General features: G+C 38.7%; 1 protein-coding gene across 1 annotated transcript in view; it reads left to right on the top strand.

Moving 5' to 3' along the window:
* The window catches only part of LOC134801033 (uncharacterized), a 338387-nt gene that overhangs the window by 203436 nt on the left and 117436 nt on the right, over window positions 1–17515 (top strand). The gene's annotated exons all lie outside the window — the stretch shown is intronic.

Raw genomic sequence — 17515 nt, 5'->3', positions numbered from 1 at the left:
GGCAGTTTAATCTGAAGTCAATAGTGTAGGAAATAAGGTTGAATTTCTTCTGGTTTATGCGAATGGAAAAAAAAGAAATGAAACTGTTGATCCTAACTAATGTGCCAATTTAAAATACAGAGTTTATCATTCAAGTTAATGGTAGGTTGGTACTATAGAAGATTATAAAAAAAAATATCGTCATTAGTATTAAAATTATAATCCATCATAAATCAAATGTCTTTTTAAAAATAAACAGTCTGGGATAAATTATCAATTACCCGTTTCAGTATATCACGTGTTACCTTACGTTTCTATATGGGTTTTACATTATAAAAGTTAGTTTTAGTACAATCAGCAAAAAATATCATGAAGATAAGCACTTCATCCCCTCCTTGTAGTGTTGACTGTACAGGTACACACTGTACTTACCTGTATACTCGGTATCTTTAGGTACTTAAATAAAAGTAAACAAATAATTTGTACATTTTCGGGTAGTTATAACATTTATTGATTAACCAACCAAATACAAAACCACCTGGATCTGTCACTGAACGACCTGGGCCCTATTTCACCAACGTGACAGGTCCGACAATTGTCGACATCACTGTTACTGACGTCACAGGCCTCCATAGACTACGGTAACCGCTTACCATCAGACGGGCGGTGTGGTTGTTTGCCACCAACATGTTAATTAAAAAAAAACTCCACTATATCGCCAGTTAATAAGTATTTATTTTGCGAAGCTAATGACAATTGTCCTGAAATTCCGACACAGAACTCATTTGCTGTCAAGAATTACTGAAAGTTCTTTGAAATCTTGTGACAATTGTCATCATTGTCATCATCAACATCGCAAGAGAAATACCTGTTTTTTGCCAATATAATAAAGTTTTTTTAATAATACAATGATGGTGACAAACAGGAATACGGCCCGCCCGATGGTAAGCGATAACCGTAGCCCAAGGATGCCTGTGACGTCAGCAACTATGAGACTTGTCGAATTGTCGCACCTGTCAAGTTGGTGAAATAGGGGCCAGACTTTAACCTACATTAATAGATCAGGTAATGTTTTCATCTACCCTCAACTGGTTTAAGAAGCCATTTGGGGGTAGATTTTGTTTACTCTATTTTAAATACCTAAAGATACAGACTATAGGTACAGTAAGCTGCAAAGTGCCCCCCCCCCCCCCTTCCCCGTCTGCTTAGAAATTTGTTTGCAGGGGGGTTACTTATCTCTGCAGCTTATTGTACATCCCATTAAAGAGTTTAAAAAAATAAAATTTAAAAAACTTCTAAACAAAAACACTTCTCTAATAAACTTCGTTGGCACCATACATATATTACATATGTAGTGCATAATTATTTTTCATCGTATTTTCACAGAGGTGGGCCAAAATAGCCTGCCTGCCGGCCTGGTAGGAGAGAAGAGGAGTTTGTTGAGAACCATTGAAAACAGAAGAGGAAAGATGCTTGGACACCTGCTACGACATGACGAATTTATCAAAAATATCATTGAAGGGAGAGTTGAGGCAACGAGACTGAGGGGGAGACCAAGGAGAACGTACATAGATCAAGTAAAGGAAAAGCTCAACGTCGTGTCGTATCAGGCTGTCAAGGAGAAGGCAGAGCACCGACCTGCATGGAAATCGCTCCACCGACAAGAGTCTAACTCTTAAATAAATGATGATGATGATGGGCCAAAATAACCACGGTATGGGTGCCGCAAGACGGGCGAGGATCGGGTAGGCCCAGACGGAGATTGCTCAAAACCGAGACGAATGGAAATCGAGGGGGGAGGCCTTTGCCTAGCAGTGGGACACCGTAGGCTTATATACTTTCACAGAAACGTACGAAGGTGTCTTGCAATTCAGTCAGCCTCGGTACAAAAAATACTGAGGTTGACTGAAGTAGCATGACAAATACGAAAGTTTCCGAGAAAATACGATGGAAAACAATTATGCACTACATCTGTAATTCATAAATCTTCTATTGTAATTACTAAGTCACAACCGCATGTCCCTATATACCGTATATAAGGTGCTAACAAATTAGTCACGGATATTTTTACAGCTGATAGTACTCGGTTCTCGGAGTACATTAGTATGAAACATCATTGGTTTTGTTATGTTTTTTTGGAGAAAACTAGGAAACAAATTTGCTACGTTAAAACACCCTGTTAATAAGATAATCAAATGAGACCTCTTTAGACATTCTAGAATCTCTTTAAACTTGACGTGACGTGACATGACCGACAGTGTTAAACATCTTGACAGGTACATAATAGGGATGATTATTTTAAAAATTAATTATATTTTTTTTTGTTCGGTAATTGAAACAAAAAAATTATATACAAAGGTTCCTTAATTACAGTTAAAAGTTAATTGTTTTAATGTAATGTATTATCTCTTAAAATATCCGTGACTAATTTGTTAGCACCTATATCTAATACATTGCGAGATCTTTAAAAGTTGAGTATCTATAATTTTACAATGCACAATGCAAATATGACCTTAATTTCGGACACTGGTGGTAGCTCGCTGTTAGTTCCCACGTACCTGCGCAGCGTTGTCCGCTTGTATGTGCCTGGAACAGACAGTTTTCCTTTAACACTTGTTTAATAAAACACCCAAGGGTGCACAAAAGGAGGAGAGGAAGCAGGGGCGTATTTACCCAAGGGCCATCCGGGCCATGGCCCGGGGCGCCAATCCGCCAGGGGCGGCATATGGGCCGTATGGCGCCCCTGGCGAATTGCATTTTGTTTTTCTTCCTTGACTTCTGGGGCGGCGAAACGTATTGACCCGGGGCGCGAAATTTCTAAATACGCCCCTGAGAGGAAGGCCTACTCTTTGATGGTCAGATGACTTTAAAAGGATAGGCGGAGTGGACTGGCCCAGGAAAGCAAGAGACCGCGGTACCTGGAAGGACTTGGAAGAGGCCTATGTCGGAGGACAAGCTGAAGTTGCCGACGGAAACTAGAAAATAGTAATATATATTGTATAGTGATAAGGTATATTTTTAAGTAGATAGAGTATTAATGTTACAAAACTTCAGTATTAAAGGCTATTTTTATTTTTATTTTATTTTATTTTAATAAAACACCAAACGTAGGGTGTGGTGTTTCGGCGGTTCCGGGGCAACCTGCCGAATCCTACACCAAGTCAGACGACGCAACGGAGCCACGCTGTTATGTCGTCGCCCAAATCTAATGTTTAATTTGCCTTTGTTTTTTCTTGTAGTTTTATTTGTTTTCTTGTATTCTTATTTTGTAGTTTCACAGTGGCTTGGTATTTACTGTATGCTGTGTCACTTATTTGAGTAATAAATAAATAAATAATGGTTTGACAAACAACTTAGCAGTCTTAGGGCCACTTGTATCAATCCCACTAACACGGGGTTAACCAGTTAAACCTGGAGTTACCATGGTTACCAGTACAATTCGACACTGGGTTAACAGTTTAACCGGCTAACCCCGGGTTAGTAAATGAAGAAGAAGAAGAAGAAGAAGAAATACATTTATTTAACATCTGGGTATAGAATAACATACAGAACAAGTTACATAATCTACTTAGATGCTAAACAGGATCCCCACTCAGCATAATGCCACGGCAAGCCATGACGCTGATTTTCAGTGGGTACCTGACTTAAAACTAATCTACATCTAAACTAAAACTAGACGAGTGACAACACGCACTTCAACACAGATTACAAAATACAATCATACAATAAAAGAGGGAAACTACAACAAAAAAAATAACTTAAATTAGACGGTAGTTTATCATTTTTTAGCAAGCTTAACGTTGCGGACTGTGAGATTATTGGGTAACGTATCATAAGCAAGCAGGCAAACAGAAAAGAGAAAATTAAGTGATTTGTTCGTTTAACAAGTATGCTCGATATTTAGATTTAAAAGTGTAAGGCGATTTCAGTGCACGGATAGGCGGCGGAATTAAATTCCAACACTTCGCGGCAGCACACCTAAAACTACCACGAAACGCAGCTGTCTGGTGAGGAGGACAGACAAGCTGAAGAAACCTTGCAGACCTAACCTCGTTGGACCTGGAGTTACGTGACCATAAAAGCTTGTTGTAGAGGTAGGATGGCATCTGTTTGTTGATAACACCGAAGAGCAAGATTGCTAAATGGAGTCTTTGACGAGTAGACATTCTTAACACACGATTTTGATTTAAATATGGCGTCACATGAGCTCGCGGCGGAATATTATAACAGAAACGCGCACAGGCATTTTGTACTCGCTGAATCAGCCGCTGCGTGCGCGACAATAAGCGCGGCCCGTACACTATATCGCCATAGTTCAGTGTTGAGAGCACCAGCGCCTCACACAGTTTAACTCTAAGCTCAACATGTAAGAATTCGCGTATTTTGTACAAGACTTTCAGCCGGTAGAAGCAGTTGCGTACTGTGTTCTGCACATGCGTTTCAAAGCGGAGTTCCCCATCCATGACGATTCCCAGATTACGCGCCTCCTGGACACGTTCCAAGGGTTCGTTGTTTATATGTACTAAGAAGTAAGATTTAGATATGTTATCAATTTGATTTTTAGACCCTAGAATAATGTATTTTGATTTTGTCGGATTTAAATGAAGTGAGTTTGAGTGTGACCAATTAAATACGCGCTCCAAATCCTCATTGAGCTTATTAATTTGACTCACGCAGTTTTTGCTGTTGCAATGAATATAAATTTGGAGATCGTCGGCATATATATGGAATTTGGAGTGCATAATTACACTAGTTAAATCACTGCAATATAAGATAAATAATAATGGGCCCAAAATGGAGCCCTGAGGCACTCCTCTAGAGACTGTGCGTATATCGGACAATCTGCTCTTACCATTAGCTCCAGGTATTTCAACTAGCTGTTTTCTATTGGTTAGATAGCTCGCAAACCATTTTACAGTACCAATATCAAAACCGTAGTACGTGAGCTTAGAAAGCAGTAATGAAATGTTAATGGTTTCAAAGGCTCTCGAGAAATCTAAGAGCGCTAATACCGTACCTTGGCCCATATCTTGAGAAGCTAAAATGTTATCCGTCACGTCTAGCAAGGCAGTAGTGGTACTACGGTGTTTGCGGAAGCCTGACTGTGCAGCCGGTAAGATGTTATTTACCTCTAAGTATTCTGACATTTGTTCGCATACCACCCTTTCGAGAATTTTGGACAGACATGGCAGAATACTTATTGGTCGCAAATCTTTCATAGTCGCCGGATTGGTGACTTTAGGTAGAGGGCGTACAAGGGCAGTTTTCCATCCATCAGGAAATGTGTGTGTCGTAATCGACCTGTTAATAATAGCTGTTATAGCACCCAATGTTCGCGGTAAGGTAAGCATGACCATTTCCAATGTAATACCATCGATACCCTGTGCGTTGGATGTTAAACTTTTTATAACTTTCATAACCTGGCTCTCACTAACCGGCTCCAGAAGAAATGTTGATTGGCAAAAACGATTGAACTCGTAAAATGTTAAGTGGCTGACGTTTGTATCTGTACTACCAGGAAGGTTGAGAAAATGTTTATTTAAGAGGTCAGGGTCATTGAAATGGCACGGAAGCTCCTTATCAGTACACCTATCAGTGAGAACGTCTCGCTTAAGATTTTTCCACAGCGCCCTTGAATTACCAATGTTCGAGTTAATGCGTTGATTGAAATACGCTCGCTTCTCATCAAATAAGGCACGAGAAACAACATGTTTGAGATCTTTATAGTATTCTTTATGGGATTCTAATTTGCTGACTTTGTATCTGTCGTGGGCTTTATTCCGCAGTGCCATCATTTCTTTTATTGTAAAGGTGATCCACGGGCAACTGTGTGATCTAATACATACCGATTTGAGTGGGGCAAAAGTATTAAATAAGTAAATAATATATGCATTATAAACTTCAACCATTCTGGTCGGATCTGTGAGGCTTATAATATTATCCCAAGGAATGTCGAATAGTATTTTTTCAAAGTTTTGTGTGTCTATATCCTTTATAGGTCTAAAAGTTATAAATTTAGGCGACGGTTTTTCAATCTTAATATTGAGTTTACATGAAATAAAAGCATGCGAACTAAGTTCTGGTATGTGGTTCACGCTGACATTACATACTGGTGCGTCGGTACATACCAAATCTATCAGGGTACTGCTGTGCTCTGTGAAATGAGTAGGTACATCGACGTGTTGTGATAGATTAAAACAATTTAAGAAATTGAGCAGTTTAATGGAATTCGCGTTATTACTATACAACATATTAACATTAAAATCACCCAATAATATGATGTAGTCATATTTCGCGAAAGTGCTGACGGAACCTGTCAACGCGTCAATAAATAAATCCAAGTTTAGCCATGGAGGTCGATATGCCGTGCCAATTACAACCCTGACACCCCTAACGTTAAGGCTTAGCCACATTTGTTCAACCGGCGGGGTAAGGGGATGCGCGCAGATCCGTGCACTGATACCCTGTTTTATGTAGAAACCGATTCCCCCTCCGCGCGACCGCACCTCTGGCGGCCTGGGAGTATGTCTCAGTTTATAGCCTGGCACCGTGGGAGCACGGCCGTCTACAGAATCACGCAACCATGTTTCATTTATCGCCATGATGTCGACCTTATGTGCCTGCATTACGGCGATAAACTCTTCGTGCCTAGTACCTAGAGAACCGGGATTAAGTAAACCAACTAATAGTTTGTTCTTATTATTCGATATAACGTTGAAGAGTTACAGCAATATAATTTATTAGCTAGCAAGCATGTACGACGACGAAATGATGCAAGTGATGCTTAGCAGATAAAAAGTGTTATCAGTATCACTCCTCAGTCCTCAGGCTTCATTCCGGGTACATTCCGTCACACAAAAAGCACTTTTAACTGTTAACAGGAGGATATGCATGTTTAGATGGAATCTGTCCACAAAGGAGCCTTGCGAATTGACTTGACATGTTTACATTCTGCAAAGGTAGGGTGTTTGCAATACCATTCTGGCTTTGCCTCTGTGAGGCCAAGATGATGTTGAAACTATATTTATAAAATAGTGTAGGTGGTATTAAAATAATAAAATAAGTCAAACAATGTATGATCTCATACAGGAGAGACATTGTACATGTGTGACAAATACTTAAATGTACTTTAGCTGCCCCGAAATTAACGGACTTAAAAAACCTGCCGTCTCTCCTACTATCCTGACTGCAAACCCTACACTCCAGTCCTATCTGCTGGGTGCTCTGGTGTCTCGGGCAGGCTGCGGGCGCCTACGGAGGGGTGGCAGGGGTTGTTGCGTAATAAGCTGGTTTGCGCGCGTACTTTGTTTGATTTCGCGTTTTAGGCTTAGCCGGTGTGAGGTGACGCTGACACCTCCACTGACTCGCTGCCGCTTAGGTTGAATCAGCAGAGTCATGCGAGCTTACAAGGCTATTTCCCTCAACTCCGCCTCCCCCCTATAGTCTCCTCTTCCTAGTCCTTGCTGCAGGATCTGCTGTCTGGAGTTGCCCCTAGTATCAGTATCAGTATTAACGGACTTAAAAAACCTGCCGACGAAGAAGCGTGGGCGGGGCAGGCCCAGGCGGAGATGGCGGGACGACTTTGACGCCTTCCTTAACAACTGGCCGGAGGAAGCGCTAAATCGGGAGTCATGGAGAACCAGGGGAGAGGCCTTTGCCCAGCAGTGGGACACACAAATAGGCTAAGAAAAAAAACCTGCCAAGATCGAGTCGGACTCGCGCGCGAAGTGTTCCGTACCATTACGCAAAAAACGGCAAAAAAATCACGTTTGTTGTATAGGAGCTCCACTTAAATGGTTATTTTATTCTGTTTTTAGTATTTGTTGTTATACCCTCGGGGGAAACCTATATCCCTAGAGGGCGCGTCCCCAGGTGGCGGATAGGGGGATGCTCACCGCTCTTCTTTCGAGACGGGCGGGGGGCAGGAGGGAAATCAAATACCTCCCGCGGACCGCACAGGCCGGAGAAGGCCACTCCGTTATCAAACCCCCCTTGCGGGCTTCTCTAGCATCTGGAGCAGAGGTCGTGAGGGTGCTGTCTGCTGGAGCTGGGACAGGCAGTAGGAATGGCAGCGGATGAACCCACATGGGGTCAACGGTGGCGTCCAAGCTTTGGAGAAAAGCACAGCCGGTGTAGAAAGACATGGGGTCCCACTACACTTACAAAATGCTCCAAGAAAACCACCATGAAATACATGATTAGCCAAATAATGCCAGTAGAATGCGACCCGGATTCACCCCGGCGTCACAAGTTAATCGGGACTTGCGATGTTAAGTATGTTACCGATGAAGATCCAAAAGAAGAAATTCACAACAGGGATAAAACTTATAAGAAGAAAAGAAGACTGTCTGAAGATAGCCACATGGAACATTAGAAGCTTAATAACCAGGGAAATTGGACAACGTAATATTAGAAATGGATAGACTACATTTGGACATATTAGGCCTCAGTGAAGTACGATGGAAAGATAATGGCAAGTACGAAAGACAAAATTCAGTCTTGTACTACTCTGGTAAACCGTCAACGGATAAAGACCACTACCATGGCGTGGGTATACTAATAAAAAAAGAACTTAGTAGATATGTTAAAAACTTTGTACCCGTATCAGAGCGGATTATTCTTCTACAATTGAGTGGACACCCATTTGATGTCAATGTCGTGCAAGTGTATGCCCCAACAACAGAAAAAGCGAAGAAAAACCCAGATCTCCTTGAAAATCTTTATGAAGAATTGGAGACGGTTATTAGCTCACTTAAATCTCAACAAGTAACCATAGTGCTGGGAGACATGAATGCGAAGATAGGTAAAGGTTCAGTTGGAAAACATGTAGGTAACTACGGACTAGGAGAAAGAAATTGGACGGGGGACAGGTTAGTGCAATTTTGCATAGAGAAAGATCTTGTTGTGACGAATACTTGGTTTCATCATCCACCTAGACGTTTATACACCTGGACCTCGCCCAAGCACAATTCAGAAAATATTGTTCGTAACCAAATCGATTACGTACTTATTCCAACAAGATTCCGAAATTCTATTCTGAACGCTAAGACCTTCCCAGGTGCAGATGTTGGCTCTGACCACAATCCCTTAGTGGTAAAACTGAACTTAAAGCTTAAAATACCAAAAAAGGATAAGCATAACTTTTTTAGAAAGATAGCTATTGATAAACTCAAAGATAGAAAAACTAGAACCAAAGTGATGGCTGACTATAACAACGAACTTAAGAAAATTTTAAATGTAGAAAACATGAATACGAAACAAATCTGGGATAGGTTTAAGGATACTACAATTACAGTCAGCAAAGATGTCCTGGGTTACTGGAAAAAAGAAACTAAAAGCCCATGGATAACAAAAGAAATTTTAAACTTAATGGATGAAAGAAGATGGTACAAGGAAATAGATAAAGTAAAATACAGAAACATAGGTAATAAAATTAGATCATTAATCAGATGTGAAAGGGATAAGTGGCTAGAATCGAAATGCGTGGAGATAGAGGAGCTAGAACTAAAACACGATAGCTTTAACTTGTATAAAAAAGTAAAAGATTTCACTAACACCGGACGCAAACATCTTACCGGCAAATTGACAAATTCCGAAAATAAGTTATTAACGGATATTGATGAGCAAAGAGCAGAATGGGTAAATTATATTAAGATACTTTTCAATGACACAAGATTAGAGCCTGGGAATAACCCTGACGAATATGGGGGTCCCCCAATTGTAGAGGAAGAAGTAAAAAGAGCCATCAAAACGCTCAAAAGCGGAAAAGCTGTAGGACCAGATAATTTGCATGGAGAATTACTTCAATTATTGGATGAATTTGGGACTAATATTTTGGTAACATTGTTTAATAAAATATATGATACGGGAGACCTTCCAGACGATTGGCTTAAGTCCTCCTTCTTGCCAATCCCCAAGAAATCTAACGCTAAAATGTGCAATGAATATAGATTAATTAGTGTAAATGAGCCACGTATTAAAAGTTTTCCTTAAAGTATTACACTACAGAACATTTAGTAAGATAGATAGCTGCATCAGCGAAACTCAATTTGGCTTTAGAAACGGTCTAGGAACAAGAGAAGCTCTGCTAGCAATCCAGGTGCTGATACAAAACGGTTTGGAACATCAAAAAGACGTGTTTTTGTGCTTTGTCGATTTCGAAAAGGCATTCGATACCGTGAATCACCAGCTACTTATGGATGTAATTTATCAAACAGATATTGACAGCAAAGACGCTAGAATAATTAAAAATTTGTACTGGAATCAAACTGCCCACATCAAAGTCAGAAATATAGCCACCGAAGACTTAGAAATACTAAAAGGAGTCCGCCAAGGATGTATTTTATCCCCAAGCCTTTTTAACTTATTTTCCGAACGTATCTTTTCAGAAGCCTTTGAGGGGATTGATGTGGGCATTAAATGTAATGGAAAGTATATTAATAATTTAAGATATGCCGACGATACCGTCCTGCTAGCAAATAGTGCTGAAGAATTACAACACCTAATAAATCGTTTAGACTCCAAAATAAATTATTACAAGTTGAAAATTAACATTAGCAAAACTAAATTTATGGTAGTAAGCAAATCTAATACAACTCCACACATTTTAAGATTAAATAATACACCATTAGAAAAGGTACAAAAGTACAGGTATCTGGGCTGCTGGCTAAACGAGAACTGGGACATGGAGCAGGAAATACGTGTCAGGATAGAGATTGCGCGAAATACCTTTATAAAAATGCAGTCTATTTACTCCAACAAGGATATCAACCTAAAGCTTCGTTGGAGACTTGTGAAGTGCTATGTACTATCAGTATTTTTCTATGGCTGCGAAACGTGGACTCTTAATAAAGCTATGGAAAAGAAAATAGAAGCATTTGAAATGTGGCTATATAGGCGTATGTTAAAAATCTCCTGGACCGATAGAGTTACAAATGTGGAAGTACTTAAAAGAATGAACAAAAAGTTAGAGGTTTTGATCACAGTAAAAAGAAGGAAAATATCATATTTTAGACACATATAAAGAAATGACAAATATAATATACTACAACTAATATTGGAAGGAAAAATTGATGGCAAGAGAGGAAGGGGAAGAAGGAGGGTCACCTGGCTTGACAACATAAAAAAATGGACGAACATGGATAACGCAGCCAAGCTGGCAAGAATGGCTAAGAGCAGGAGAGAGATGGCAAAGGTGATCGCCGACGTCCGTTAGGGCATGGCAAATGAAGAAGAAGAAGTTATAGTGGCAACAGAAATACATCATCTGCGAAAATTTCAAGTGTCAGCCTAAGCATAAACGAAACGAAACATGCGAACCCTAAAAAACACCGTGTATGTACAGTCAGCAGCAGAAGTTGCTAAGCAGGCGAGGTGTTCAAAATGATCTTGAAGCGACTTTATTGTTAAGACAATAAGAGCGCGTCAAGGTAATTTTGAACACCTCGCCCGCTTAGCAACTTCTGCTGCTGACTGTATACTTATTGTCACACTTACATTGCAATAATACTAGCCCTAGTCCTCCTCCTCTTGCGACTCCTGTTTGAAAAACTTGTACCAGATCCATTTGTTGTATCTCCGACATTTGTCATCGGTTGATCTTCAGGTTCCTTCTTAACTACTCGCCGTAAATGTTCTTCCCATGCTGGTTCTTGTTTTATCCGAATAGGTTCTTCTTTAATTTCTATAGGTTCTTGCTTTATTGACACCGGTTCTTGTTTGATTGTTCGGTTTATACTAGGTGCGGGTGGATTGTTGTTATAAGTATTTTTGAATTGCCTCTTGCCTTTAGGAGCAACTGAAAAAGAATAAAATATGTATGTTAATTAGAAATTTTTGAGTTAACATGATTTTTTTAAACTGTTACAATGCTAACATGGAAGTTAACTTTTTATCCCTTAAGATGACTTTCGACCATAACCACGGCAATGTATGAGAAGAAAAAGTAGATTCACCCACTTACAACATACTTTTTTATTGCCAACTTTCGAGTAAATTTTGAATTTAAAAAACAGGGAAAGAAGGTATTATTTATAAAGAAAAGAAGCCCAACATAAATATAAACTATCCAAATCACCAAACAATAGAGGTACACAACAGAACTGTTTGGTACTTTTACTAAATGACCATACTAACTTTGCACCAACATGTCAGTAAGAATACATACATCACACATACATAGTATTCCAGCTAAGTCAAGACTTAGCACCTCGCTGGCCCAATATTACAGGGTTCTATGTTTCTGTGTTCCAAATTCAAAAGCGCCAAAATTGCCCTGGGTCTAGAGATGGGTAAATACCCGATATTTACCTACCCGCGGGTAAATACGCGGGTATTTTCGTTTTTCTTCTAAATTTGATGTGTTTAATGGTATGTGAGTATAAATAAGATTAATTTAAGTAATTTTTTATGATGTTACATAAAATACTGCCCTGCTAAGCCGAACAGCACTATCTCAAAAACAAATGATTTTGAAAATGGAACTCTCAGTTATAGAAACTAAAGTATAAATTAGCAATGCATTTTCTTTTGCGATAGCACTCGGCTTAGCAGGGCAGAATATATCGACGCTGGAAAGGAGAAATTGGATAAGCGACATTTTCAGAGATATTGAGTTATATACATCGTTGGAATCGCCAGATTTTTCTGCATCGAATGGACTAGGTTTCGTACACATCTGACGACTTTAGTGTCGCTTATCCCGTCGGTGATTTGGAGAATCACTGGTACATTTAAGTTACTAAACGACTTTGTTTTCAACAAATTTTTGAAAAGTGGAGATTAGATGAAAAGTTATTCAATGTAATGAACCTTAGAGTTTTTTACTTATTTGCCAGTTCAGCTTAACCTTAACTTGGATAATTTTGCCTTATGACAACTAACCTTTCAATGTCGGTTAACTATTTTTACTTGGCCGGATAATAGGTTTTAATGTCATATAGATAAATTTACTTGCCTGTCAAATGTGAACTATTGGCGTTTATGATCATTTACCTAATTTCAGATGTAAAACTTTTGTCGTTTATTCCATTTTACCTAAATTTTGTTGGAAGTTACATAGTAAAATTTTGAACTTACTTTCTTTTTGTTATTATTTTTCATACTATCAGAATATGCCAAGTTAGGGAAATAAACAGACAAAATAACATTACATATTTTAATCTAAGCTATACACGAGATAATATTTTTTCCTATTTTGGTTTCAAATACAAAGTTCCCATTCTTACTGGTACCTTGTAATTAAGTTGGCACTTGTTATCTTAAGACTCGTTACATAACTTCTTATTTGAAATAAAGCTATATATACAAATTCCTTAAAGGGTATTTTTTATTATGTGTAGGTATGACAATTAGTGATGTGCCGACTAGCCGACTAGCCGACTAATCGGCGCTCGAATGGCCGATTAGTCGGCCGACTAGTCGGCTAGTCGGCCAAATCATTGGTTTCGTATAAGTATAAGAGTGTAAGAGGTATTTCCAAGGCTCTATTTCCCGTACGTAGTCGCCAGTAAGAACCTATCCCCTGTGGTCAGCGTCGTTACGATCAACGTGCCCTGTCTAAGTCTCTAAATTTTGCAATAACATTAATAGTTCGCCATGGCTCCACCATAAAAAAAAACAAATCCATACTATCCATACTAATATTATGAAGGCGAAAGTGTGTATGTCTGTCTGTTACCTCTTCACGCTTAAGCCGCTAAACCGATTTGAAATTTGAAATTTGGTATAGAGATAGTTTAAGTCCCGGGGAAGGACATAGGATAGTTTTTAAGTCGGAAATCATCCCTGAAGAGTGCAAAGGGGGGTGGAATTGAAAGAGTTAATGAAATGCCTAATAATTGAAGTAAGCAATGCGCGAATTGAATGATTGCTATTAGCATTATCCAGGCGCTATACCTACTTTAGCTGCTGTCACTAATTCCACGCAGACAAAGTCGCGGGCTAAAGCTAGTACTGAATAATAATAAAATTATTTAACTATCGAACTTGCCCATGAAATTACACGAGAATCAGTTGAGATCGACCTGTAGAGAAAAACACCATCCCACCAACATAGGGGTCATCCATTAATTACGTCACACGTTTAGGGGGAGGGAGGGGTCAAGAAAATGTGACATGTTGTGACATGGGGGAGGGGGGAGTCACAAACATTGTGACGTCACTTTAACTTCATCAGTAACCGAAATTTTTTTAATATTTTTTTATTCGCTGTACAGTTAAATAATGAGTTTTTGGAAGTAATTTTCGTTCCTAATTGGTTTTGTGTTATAAAATGACTAATATTTCTTTTACCAATAATATTTTTTTATTCAAAAAATAATGCCGAGTTAACAAAATTGCCTAAAATGTGACGTCACACCAGGTGGGGAGGGATTTGCAAAATGTGACCGACTGTGACAAGGAGGGGGGGAGGGGTCAAAAAACCTAGAAATTCGTGTGACGTAATTAATGGATGATCCCATACGATAACGATCAAACGGTCAATTATATGAACAAAAGTTTTCGTATGCACCCTAAATAGGTATTTTAGTAAAATAGACATAAAACATATGGTAAATATTGACTGTTGATTTCTTTTTTTTCTGTTTTTCTTGCACTAATAAAGTGCCGACTAATCGGCCATTTTTGCCGACTAGTCGCCGACTAATCGCCGACTACAAATGTGGCCGGATAGTCGGCTTTCCCGACTAGTCGGCGACTAGTCGGTACATCCCTAATGACAATCCTTTCCTTGTGGTCGATAACTATAAAACTCATAGAATCTAGATAGGTTGAATGTGTCGCATAAGCAACTTATCGAGTTTGAAATTGCTTCTTAAAAAGTGATTAGATAATTTATCTTGATTTGTTTCATGTCAAATTGTATGTATATACTTTTTTGCTTGACTATAAAATAAGCATATTTTGCAATAAGATAGTTTTTACTCGATCAATTCTGACGACAAATTAAGCTTGGACTTTTTTACCTGACTAATTTCTTGTGAAACATGTTGGTAAGATAATTTTACCAAAATTTATTTATACGATCATTTTGCTTAAGCGACACTAAATTCTAAAATAACTCATTTGAAGGTAAAATAATAATAGGATAATGTAGAATACATCACTATAACCATATAAAGTTTCTCATTTAAGAAATTAGTCATGATAATGAATTTTAATGTTTTTTTTGAAAGGGTTGCAGTTTTTTGGCTCCCCCGTAAAGTTAGCTGCGTGTCGCTTATCCAATTTCTCCTTTCCAGTGTCGATATGTTCAAACTAAGTATGAAAAGGTTGCTATGAGGTGAAGTTCGATTTTAACATACATTAGGGAATGATTTTACACGATTTTCATAATTGTACTGTTATGAAAATCGTGTAAAATCATTCCCTGGCTTCCGGAAATGTTTTAAAACGCTTTTAATATACATTAGAAAGATGAAAATAAAGACTACTTATGAATGATAATAAAAAAAAATTGTGCAGTATCACAACTTGGGAAGCTCATAAGGCAAATACAGTTAGTTTTAGGACAAAAATGTATATAACTTTTTTGTAGAAAATTATGTCTACTTTAGTTTGTACATACAACACTTTTCGATATTAATGACAGATTCCAAGAAATATGAAAAAATTCACTTTTACCCCCCTCCCCCCAACCACACCCCCCGCCGACCGAAGTTGGAATGTGTATTATCAACGCATAAGTACGATAATTTACTCGAATCTAAAAAAAATACTCTTATGACGGCCTTTTTTTAATATTTATCAAAATTGTACTAAAAATTCCTTAGTTACAACTGCAAGTTTCATTAAACCATTTCGTTTTAAATGACACACAATAATTACAACCATTAACTCGGTTTATATCTCCACTTTAACACAAATCGACATGTGCAACAAAAAATGAATCTACCCGTCCATTTGGGTAGATACGGGTAAATACCGGGTAGATGGGTATTTACCTGGGTGGGTAAATTGGGTAAATACCCGCGACCCATCTCTACCTGGGTCTTACGAGGATAGTGATAATAAGTCGACTTTGTAATATTTAGCCAGCGACTTGGCATGAAAACTTTCTACATTGTATAATCAATCTACTTACATTGAGGGAACATCAATGGGAAGTCATGGCCTTGATAACCATTAAATGGAGCTCTGTGGCTGTGGTTTGGGTGCCAGTTGTAGCCACCATTCATTTGTTTATTGTAAAATCGACAATTCTGTATATAGTGATTACTTCTACCACAATAATCACAATACATTTGTGAATAAGGTGGTTGTCTGTGAATGTTTGTGTTTTGATAATAATTATTAGGCTTTCTTCTTTTATTAGGGCCGTTATTGGAAGTGTTTGCTGGCCTTTTGTTGTTTTGGACATGACTTGTTGATTCTTTTAGTTTTCTGACTGCATCAATTTCCATTTTAGCTTCATGATCTAAAAGGATAGTCTTTATAAAAGCCAGATCAAACTTATCTTCATGAAGAAGTTCTATAGTAGCAATAGTGTCCTTGTAAGAGAAAGGTAGCGTCATTAATAGATGGCAAATCTTATCCATTTCGTCCAAATTCACGCCTGCACACGTCAACTTCGCAATGAATGTATCAAATGTTGTAAAATGCTGTAATAGGCTAACGTTAGGCTGCAATTTTAAATTAAATAAATTATTTCGTAACGCTAGTTGCGTGCCCAAGCTACGCTTCTCATGTAACTTGTCCAGGTTGTCTATAATAGTCTTCGCGGTAGCACTACCTTCAGCCAAATGTAAAAATGCGTCGCCCAAAAAATTTACGATCGTACACTTTGCCACTGAATTTTTCGCAGCCCACACAGCGTCCGGATGTTCTGGCGGAGGCTCTTCTATTACAAATAACACTTGGAGTTCCTCTAGAAGCGATTTTATGCGAAATTTCCACGTTCCATAACGAGTGCCGTTAAATTGTTCAATGTTTCTTCCATTTAGCCATTCCATGTTTTCGGCTGATAACAGAGGGAAAGCTAAATCAATACACTTTTAAATGGCTCTATGAGCAATACTAATAACTGGTAAAAAAACTTTACGAGAGTCGTTTGAACTTTTTGAAAAACTATGATGTCGAAAAGAGTAAATTCTGAGAACAACCACAGATAAATAATGACAGCATTGACAGCAGCAGCCAAAAAACGTCAGTGTGTGTGACGTTTTGTTTAAAACCTAGTACTCACGGTTCTATTACTTACTTACATTTCGCGGATCTGCGAAATCACCTTTAAACTCGCATTCGCGGCTTCGCGCTGCGATTCGCGCACGACTGTGAAGCGGGCTTTCTCTCTGCTTACGATCTTCATACGATAGAGGGACAAATAGACGAAAAAATTAACAAAATGTTTCACAGTTTCGATCATGCATAACATGCAAAACGAATGTGTTGAATGATAAAGTTTGCAAACTCCCATGACAAAATCAAAATCTCAAGTCCCCTCCAGACTATGCGCGTGAATAGCGGGCGAAGCCGCGAATACGAGTGTGGAGTCGATTTCGCTGTCTGCGAAAATCGACTCCACACTCGCGTTCGC

The sequence above is a fragment of the Cydia splendana genome, chromosome 21 (genome assembly GCF_910591565.1).
Source record: "Cydia splendana chromosome 21, ilCydSple1.2, whole genome shotgun sequence".
Taxonomy (NCBI): domain Eukaryota; kingdom Metazoa; phylum Arthropoda; class Insecta; order Lepidoptera; family Tortricidae; genus Cydia; species Cydia splendana.
The sequence above is the reverse complement of the archived record's forward strand: the minus strand, read 5'-3'. Positions and strand labels throughout refer to the sequence as shown.